The following is a 9,738-nucleotide window of genomic DNA, read 5'->3' on the forward strand; positions in this document are numbered from 1 at the left end:
TTGAGCAAAGCAAAATATAATTTCTTTTACTTTGGTTTACATTATTTTTAATCTGGTAAGAAGCCAATTGTCAGTCTTCTAAAGTTGATACTTTGAAGCAACTATCTCTTCTTTCTCATGATACTTTTAAGATTTTTCTTTTTATTCTGGTTCTAAATATTTTCATTATGCTGTGTCTAAGTATGGTGTTCTTCATATAAATCCTGGTTTGAGTCTGGAGGGTTAATGAATCTGTAAGATATCTTTCACTGGTTTGAGAACATACTTGGCCATTATCTCTTCCAAGTTCTGATATATCTTTTACTGGTTTGAGAACATACTTGGCCATTATCTCTTCCAAGTTCTGATTCAGCCTATTTATCTCATTCCTCTTTGGTGTGTGTGTGTGGGAGGGGGTTTGAACTCATACTATGTATGTCTCTATATCTTTGGTTTCTAACCTTCATTTCTAATTTTTCTATCCTTTTATATCTTAATGTTTCAATCTGAGTATTTTCTACTGATCTGTATTCTAGTTCACAAATTTTCTCTTTAGCTATTTCTTTTTTAACTTTTTTTAATGTTTATTTATTTTTGAGAAAGAGAAACAGAGACAGAGCATGAGCCTGGAAGGGGCAGAGAGAGGCTGACACAGAGTCTGAAGCAGGCTCCAGGCTCAGAGCTGTCAGCACAGAGCCCGATGCGGGGCTCTAACGAACTATGAGATCATGATCTGACCTGAAGTCGGACACTCAACTGACTGAGCCACCCAGGCGCCCCTCTCTTTAGCTATTCTTAATCTCCTGTAAAACTCATTCATTCAGTTCCTAATTTTAGCCATTGTACTTGTAACAAGTGACACATGATTCTCTTTACTACTTCTACATTTCTGCTAAAATTCTCATCTTTTATCCTTTAAACATAATAATCTTAATTATTTAAAAGCTTATGTGTGTTAATGCCAAAATCTGAAATCTTTCTGGGTTTTTCTGTTGTTTCTGTTATTTTAATTCATATTGTGGGAACTCCTCAATTTTTAAATTGTGTGTCTGGCAGTATTTATGCAAAACTTTTATAGATAACACTTGAGGTCTAGCATAGCATGTCTTCTCTTGAGATATATTTGCTTTTGCAAGGTGTCAGTGACTGAAATGGTCAGAAGTTGAGATGCATACCTACTCTCTATTTAACTCACTCCAATGGTGCATCCTGGGTGGTCCTGGTAACTAGCCACTGTCCGCATTAGTTCCGCAAGGCATAAACCCACTGCTTGGCACCTAGTCTCTCAGACTTCCTCTTCAAAACTGGCTTGTGTCTCAAGGGAAAAAAGACATTCTCAGTAATGGAATCCCTGGGTCTGTGTGTTTGTCTTGAATTTCTTTAGTAATTCTTTACTAAATCATTAAGTCTCTTCTACCTTCAATTAGATTTTGTTTTTGTTGTTGTTTATCATTTTTTAAATGTTTATTTATTTTTGAGAAAGAGAGCGCTTAAGCAGGGGAAGGGCAAAGAGAGAGGGAGACAGAGAATCCCAAGCAGGCTCCAGCCTCTGAGCTGTCAGCACACAGCCTGATGTGGGTCTCAAACCCATGAACCATGAGATCATGACCTGAGCAGAAATCAAGAGTCAGACACTCAAATGACTGAGCCACCCAGGCACGCCATGTTGTCTATCTTTTCTTAACAGTCTTCAGCAAGAAGTTTAGTTTGACTTACTTTGTCTGCCAGTACAGAAGGTGTAATTCCCCTGGTGAGGCCTGAGGCTCATGCCATTGCACAGAAATGGGAACCTCCCCATGGTCTACTTTCAAGGGATTTCAGGGTGGCCTGGAGACCCAGGCTCTGCTCTTTGCTGTTTTCCTGAACCTGTACATGGTAATTGTGATGGGGAACCTCACTATTATCATGGTCATCACCTTGGATGCCCGCCTGCACTCTTCTTCCTCATCTGTCATTGCCCCCAGTGCCCCGGCCAACTTCTTCTCCCCACCCAAGGTCATCACCTTTGCTGTGCCACCCAGTTATTCTTCATCTCCTTACTGGTCACCACTGAAGGCTTCCTCCTGGGCGTCATGGCCCGTGACCATTTCATGGCCGTCTGCAGCCCCTGTGCTACCCCATCACCATGTGCCACTCTGCCTACACTCACCTGGTGCTGGGCACCTACTGTGGAGGCTGCCTCAACTCTGTTGTGCAGACCAGCCTCACATTCCGCCTCCCATTCTGCAGCTCCAACTGCATCAACCACGTCTTTTGTGACGTGTCCCCTCTGCTCCAGCTCGCCTGTGGCAGCACAGCCATCAACGAACTTCTCTTGTTTGGCATCTGTGGGCTCATCATTGTGGGTGTGACATTTGTAGTCCTCATCTCCTATGGCTACATCACAGTGACCATCCTGAGGATGCGCTCAGGAGCTGGGAGACACAAGGTCTTCTCCACCTGTGGCTCCCACGTGACTGTAGTGACTCTCTTTGTTGGGACTGTCTTTGTCATGTATGCCCAGCCAGGAGCCATTGAGTCCATGGAGCAGGGCAAGGTGGTCTCTGTCTTCTACACGTTGGTCATTCCAATGCTCAATCCTCTCATCTACAGTCTTTGAAACAAGGATGTGAAGGAGGCCTGTGGAGGCTGGGCCAGAGACACATGGTCACATGAAGGATGTGCTGGTGGGAGACAGTGTCCTACAGGTTGGATGGAGACCTCAGAGAGACACTGAAATGTGAGGACCCCTTCAAACCTCTTCCACTTCCAGAAGGAATTAGATGTGTTAAGAAATTCACTCATTTATGCATTCGATCAATGTAGCTTGAAAGTGTTTAATGGACCACATGTTTACTAAGTCTGAAATGTATAGACAAATAAGGATGTTCTTCACCCCAAACTAAATGTTCAAGGAAGGAGCATAACTTGAATCACATGAATATAGAGCAATCTCTGGGCATCAAGACAGGGGTGGAATCATGGTTCTCTGGGCAATCCATGGGACTCAACAGGAAAGAAGTCAAATGTTTGTGCATCTTGATCAAACTGGGAAGAAAAAAATGTTTGCATCACAGCACCTCCACCCTCCTGTCCTCCAGATGCAGGGCCTTGTTGTCTCTTGTTGGCCAGACACGAGCATTAACTAAAAGGGGCACCTGCCCCCATTTACCTCTCATCAGCCTGTCCTCAACACCATCACCGGAGATACCTGTTTAAAACAATCATTTAATGCAAGGCCAAGGCACTCCCTATGGTGGGTTTGGCTGGAGTGGTTCAGGTCTGACTACAGGGCGTCTCTCACAGAGGAGCCAGGTTGCTGGTGTGAGGCAAATGTACTGGTTTCATTCAGGGAAGAAGATCCCTTGAGCTCTGCTTCATGGTACCAAGCAGGGGAGACAATGTCACTAGAAAAGACAACCCAGAGCTCTAGCCAGGACATCTACCTTCCTAGTCACAGGTCGAGAGACATGAAGTACAAACAGATAGATATAATTTTTATCTATCTATGGAAAAATGCTCAAATCACATCCATTCAGGGAGTTCACCACCCAGGTCAAGAAAAGAAACCTACCCAGTTTCCACAACACCCCTCCTACCCCCTTCTAGTTAACGCCTATCCTGCCTCTAATGCACAGATTGGTTTTGCCTGCCGTGAACTTCCTATGAATAGAACCACACAGCGTTCCTTCTTTTGTGACTTTTTTCCCCTGCTAATATTCTCTTTGTGAGATTAATCCTTGTGACTGTATATAGTAGGAGTTTGTTAATTGTCACTAATGTATAAATTTAATTATATGGAGACACTATTATTTGTCCATCTTACTGCTGATGAACACTTGGGTTGTTTCCAGTTATTGGCTTTTTTAGAAAAATGCTGCTACGAAATTCTTTTACATGTTTTGTTTTGTTTTGTTTTGTTTGTTTTGCTGTGAGTGAATTCCTGTTGGGCATTCTTAGTGGACTTGCTCATCTTTTTGGATAACTCAAGTTTTCCAAAAATGTTACAGCAATCTTTGTTCCCAGAAATAGTGCACAAGAGTTCCTGTTGCTGCATATTATCACGAATAAGTCATGTTGTCTGTCTCACCAATTTTAACCATTCTGGTGGGCATGAAGCCACCATGATATGTGGCCAATGGGCTGACCAGATTACCATATAATTAGCAGCAATTTGGATGTCCTTTTTGGGGAAGTATATATGCCTTGCTCATTTCTTACACTGTATTGTTTTTCTTTTTCATATTGACAGTAGAATTTTTTTTCTATATTCTGGATAGGAGCCCTTTATCAGTTTTAGGATTTGCAAATATCTTCACCCTCTTTGTAGCTTCCACATTTGTACTTGTATTGATTTAAAAAAATTTTTTTTTGATTATCAGAAGTTCTTAAATTTACTCAGTAAAGTTAATTTACCAACCATTTCCTTCATGGTTACTTTATCCTATGGCATGTTTAAAGAACTATTGCCCATACTAGATCAAAAAGATATTTCTCTATGTTATCTAGTAGAAGTTTTCTTCTTTTGTCTTTTATATTAGTATCTATAATCTACATGGAGTTAACTTTTTTGTGGTTTTTGTGATGTAGGGGTTATTTCGGGTCTTTTTTCCATATGGTTATCCTACTGACCTTTTTTTTTTTTTTAATGTTTATTTATTTTTGAGACAGAGAGAGACAGAGCATGAACAGGAGAGGGTCAGAGAGAGGGAGACACACAATCTGAAACAGGCTCCAGGCTCTGAGCTGTCAGCACAGAGCCCGACGCGGGGCTCGAACTCACGGACTACAAGATCATGACCTGAGCCGAAGTTGGCCACTTAACCGACTGAGCCACCCAGGCGCCCCCTACTGACCTTTTTAATATACATACACATATACATTTTTCCCCCACTATGTAGTGTCACCTTTGTCATAAGCCAAGTGTCCCTATATATATAAGTTGGTGTGTTTCTAGAGTCTTATTCTGTCTCGTCAGGCTATTTATCTATTCTTGTCCTATTTTATAATGTATTGTTTCATGTTTAAAAAGTAGAATATCATAAGCTCTTCAATATATATGAATATAACAAATGATGTGCAATATCTTTAGAAATATAATTTTAAATGCTATTGAAATATAGAAAAGAACTGAGTAGGGTGCCTGGGTGGCTCAGCCGGTTGAGCATCCAACTTCAGCTCAGGTCATGATCTCACTCCATGAGTTCAAGCCCCACATCGGGCTCACTGCTGTCACTTTGGATCCTCTGGTCCCCTCACTCTCTTCCCCTCCCCCACTCACACTCTCTCTCTCAAAAATAAATAAACATTAAAAAAAAAGAACTGAGTAAATGGAGAACTATACTATGTTCATGGATAAGAAGTTTTAACATAAATATTCTTATGCAATATAGCCAATATACTCAATGCTGTCTTAATCCTAACATGATTTTTTTTTATAGTACTGGACAAGTGATTCTAAAATTTCTACATGGAAACTAACTATAAGAATAACCAAACCTACATGAAAAATTAGAGCAAAGAGAAGGAATATGCCTTTCTTACCTAGAACTCTCCCACAATCAAGAGCACACCAGGTTGAATCATGAATGCACCCTAGGCAGAGGCCCTGACATTTCTGGCTCTCAGTCCATTAACCTTTTCCATGCTCTCCCTGCCCACCGTGGCTTCTCTGCAAATAACTGTTCCAGCCTCAGACCAAGCAGTTTATCAGAGCCCCTGGAAAGGGCTTCTAACTGTGCCTCAGCCTCAGGCTCAGGGGAGGGTGATCCTTATGGTGAGGCTAATAAGACCAAACCCAGAGAAGTCTGGCCATGTTGGCACTCTCTCTGGACAATCGCAGTCCCTCCCTTGTCCCAGGAAGCCAGTGCTCCTCTTGTAACAAGTCTGCAACAGTGCCTAGAATGAACCTCCTTCCTAGCTTGCTGGCTACACCTCATCTTGTTTCCCTCTGCTCTACCCCCCACCCCCACAGTCCCTGCATCCAACTCCAGGACAAATCTACGTACTTTTCTGCATGTCTTCTCCCCACCGTGGATACTCCTAGCAATGCATCTCCCATGTTACATGAATGGTAACTCTCTCTCTCTCTCTCTCTCTCTCTCTCTCTCTGTGTGTGTGTGTGTGTGTGTGTGTGTGTATGCATGCACATGCACTTTCCTCAAGGACTGAGATCACATCTCAGTTGTCTCTGTAGCCCTGTTCCTGGCACCTGGTGGATGCTGAAGGTTGGCCGAACTGAAATGAGTTACCCAAACTGCCTCGCCATCAGCAGAGTAGGTCATCATGAATTTTGCTAAAAACGTGGGGCCATCAGGTACTTCCATCTTTACCTCCTGCCTCTATCTTCCTGGGATGAATTGTCCCTAACCTGCTCAAGACTCAACCCTATGCTGGGTGTGGGCTCCTTCAGGACTCCCTGCCAACAAGCATTGTCCCTCTACTTAATTTTGACCTTTCTTCCTCCCTGACTCCTTCTCTTCAGGCTTCAAAGGTGTGCAAAGCCCAGACATCTCTGTAGTCTGCTTATATCTCTCACTCACTCCCCATGAACGTTTTTTAAACTCATACTCTGCACTCACTGTCTCTGCCTGTGCTGTCCTCCATCCCTTTGCAATCATGCCTCTGCACCCAGCACTGCATCTAATTGCTGGCAATGGTGTCTCCAAGTCTCATGGACACTTTCTGGTCCTTATCAGTGATGGCCCAAGTGTAACCCTTTTCTTCTTTGAAAGCTCCTCTTCCTTTAATGTCTAGGACATGTGGAAACCTCTGTTCTTTCCAAATGCCTCAGATCATTCCTACCCAGACACTTGTGTTGGGCCCTGTCTTTCATTCCATTTAAATGCTGGTGCCCCCAGGGAGCTGTTCTTGCCCCTCTCTCCAGGGTCCACCACCTCAGAGGTCACTGTCTCCATAGGAGACAATCTCATCCCATCTCATCTATCCACACCCATAATGCACAAATACTACCTCAACAGCTCAGTGATTCTCACATATGAAAACTGCCATGAAACTATCACCCAGGTCAAGACCGAAACGTTCTCAGAACCAAAGGGGCTAATTTCTGCCTTTCCCCAGTTAATGCTCTGCTCCTAGGATGACAGCCATTCTGATCTCTAATAACATAATTTTCTCTGCTTTTGAACCTCATAAAAATGGAATTAAACACTGTGTCCTCTTTCGTCTGGCTTGTTTGGCTCAGCACAATGCCGTGAAAGTCCTTCATGCTGTAGCACGTCCCAAAGGTTCACTCTTTCCCACTGCTGCACGGTACTCTATCACATAAACACACGACCTACTTATCCTCTCTACTGTTGATGACCACTTGAGCTGTTCCCTTTGGGGCTATCACAATTCAAACTGCCATGAACAACTTTTTGCATGCCTTTTGATGGTCAAAAGCACTCATGTGTGTTGCAACTATGCCAGTGAACTAAAGTTTCTGGGTCACTGGGGCCTGTTTAATGCCTGTAGATAATGTCAGTTATATGGAAAATTTCAAAGAATCTATGAAATATCCCATAGACCAATAAATAAGTTTAGCAAAGTCTCAGGATACACAGCCAGAATACAAAATCAATCATATTTGTATAGATTAGTAATCAACAGTTGGGATTTGAAATTTTAAAAGTACAATAGCTTCACATTTTGCAACAGTATCAGCAGTATCACAGAAATGAAATGCTTCAGTATAAACATAACAAAATAAGCACAAGATATACTTGTGTAAAATTATAAAGACTGATTTAAAAATTTAAAGAAAGCCTAAATAAAGGGAGACATAAATTGTGTTCATGGAATACCCTATACTGTTAAGATATCCCTTCACCCGAATTTGATCTGTAGATTCAGTACAAACCTGATCAAAATCCCAATAGGTTTTTTAAAGATATTGATGAACTAATTCTAAAATTTACATAGAAAGGCAAATAGTCCTATTAGTTATCTATTGTTGATTAATAAATTATCCCAAAACATAGAGGCTAAAAAACCAAACATTTATCACGTCAGTTTCTGTGGGCCAGAAACGTAGACACAGCCTAGCAGGCTGTCCACACTCAAGGTCTCCCTTGAGACAGCAAAGTGTCAGCCTGGGCTACAGTCACCTAAAGGCTCAAGATCACTCAAGTGTCCATGGACAGGCCTCAAAAGACCTTCTCCCAAGCTCCCTCAAGCAACTTGGCCCCAGGACTGACCAATGACACTGCAGCTGACTTCCTCCAGACAGGCAGTGAGAGATGGGGGCCTGACATCCCATCGTTTTTCCTGTATTCATTTGGTCAATTTCTCTCCCACATGAAAGATACACTCATTCCATCCCAAGGTTCGCCCAAATCTTATCTCATGACTACACCTCTTCAAAGTCTAGGATCTCATCACTTATATTGGGCCCACGTGGGGACACAGTTCCTCAGAAGCAGTTCCTCAATTACGGCTCATTGAGTACAATTTTTCTCAACCTGGGATTGGTGAACCTAAAGAGAGAGGTTATTTGAATCCATACATTCCCAACATGCAATGGAGGGACATGCATGGAACAGCTTCTGTAAATGCTCCCGTTCAGGAAACAGAGAAGTGGGGACAGAGAGGGGCCACTGGACCATAGCAATTTTGAAATCCAGCTGGGAAATGCTCTAAGTTCCTTAACTATGTCTGATGGCCCAGGAATAATGCTCAGGGGCCTTTGGCTCTGCCCTCTGGGCCATCTTTCTTTTTGCATGAATGGTATAAAATGCTTTTAGCTAAATATTTCTCTGACCCTGATTTTTGCCAGTACGATTCTGGAAGCCCAAAGACTCCTCTCCATTCTTATTTATCACCATCCTCCTCTTAGCTAGCTGGTGGTGCTGTTGCATGTTGAACTCTTAAGAACATGGAGGTCTCCTGCAAATCTCGAAGCTCTCTGACGTCATTCCTTCATGCTTTGGTCTCCTGCTGAGACTGGTGAGGACAAGGTCCTTAGCTTCCTGCTGGTGCTCTGTGAGTAAAAGCATCTTTGAGGCACATCCTTCCTCTCTTCCAAAGGCTTTTTATGACTTTAGATCCTTATAAGGTCTTAACAAAGGAGTTCACAGTCACACCTGTGGTCTGATTTCTGTATTTAGTTTTCCTGGAAGTGCCCTGGATTTAGCCTTTCTCAGAGGCCATTTCCTAATTTTAACATCACTTGTCATCTGGAGAGGCTGAAACATTTTACAACATGGTTTCCTGGCTCCTTTCTGTTTAAGGGTACTTCGTTTTATTAAATGTTGATCTTCTTGAATTTTACTATAAGCAGCAAGGAGACAATCTCCTTCACTAGGTTTCCCAACCCATTCAGCATAACTTCTACTTTCCGTGTTACCGCAAGCAACGACAAACTTTTCTGCCGCTACCTAACTAGCGTCCCCTTTTTTTCTGTAAGCCCTAAGCAGAGACTACGAGCTTCCTGAAGGCATTCTAGACTTTCACAAACACTATCCTCAAAGCCCACGGCCTGGTGCCAACGCCACTTCCACAGTTTACCATTTTTTATGTGCTTCCAGGTACAAAGTCTGTTCTAATCATCCGTTGATGCATAACAGATTATCCCCAAATCTAGCAGCTTCAAACAAAAAACATGTATTATCTCACAAAGTTACTGAGGGTCTGTAATCTGGGAACAGCTCAGCTGAAATAAAGCTGATTCTTTCTCAGAGTTACCCGTGAGAATGCAGTCAGCTGAAAGATCTGCTTCTAAGCTCACCCACAAGATTGCTGACAGATGTCAGTTACTCACTGGATAACTCACATCCTTGT

At 42.6% G+C, this 9,738-nt stretch overlaps 1 pseudogene; it reads left to right on the forward strand.

The window, feature by feature from the left end:
- The first annotated feature begins 1,745 nt into the window (after positions 1–1,745).
- On the forward strand, positions 1,746–2,634 carry LOC122241507 (annotated as a pseudogene).
- The last annotated feature ends 7,104 nt before the right edge of the window (positions 2,635–9,738 follow it).

The sequence above is a fragment of the Panthera tigris genome, chromosome C1 (assembly GCF_018350195.1).
Source record: "Panthera tigris isolate Pti1 chromosome C1, P.tigris_Pti1_mat1.1, whole genome shotgun sequence".
In the NCBI taxonomy this organism is placed as follows: domain Eukaryota; kingdom Metazoa; phylum Chordata; class Mammalia; order Carnivora; family Felidae; genus Panthera; species Panthera tigris.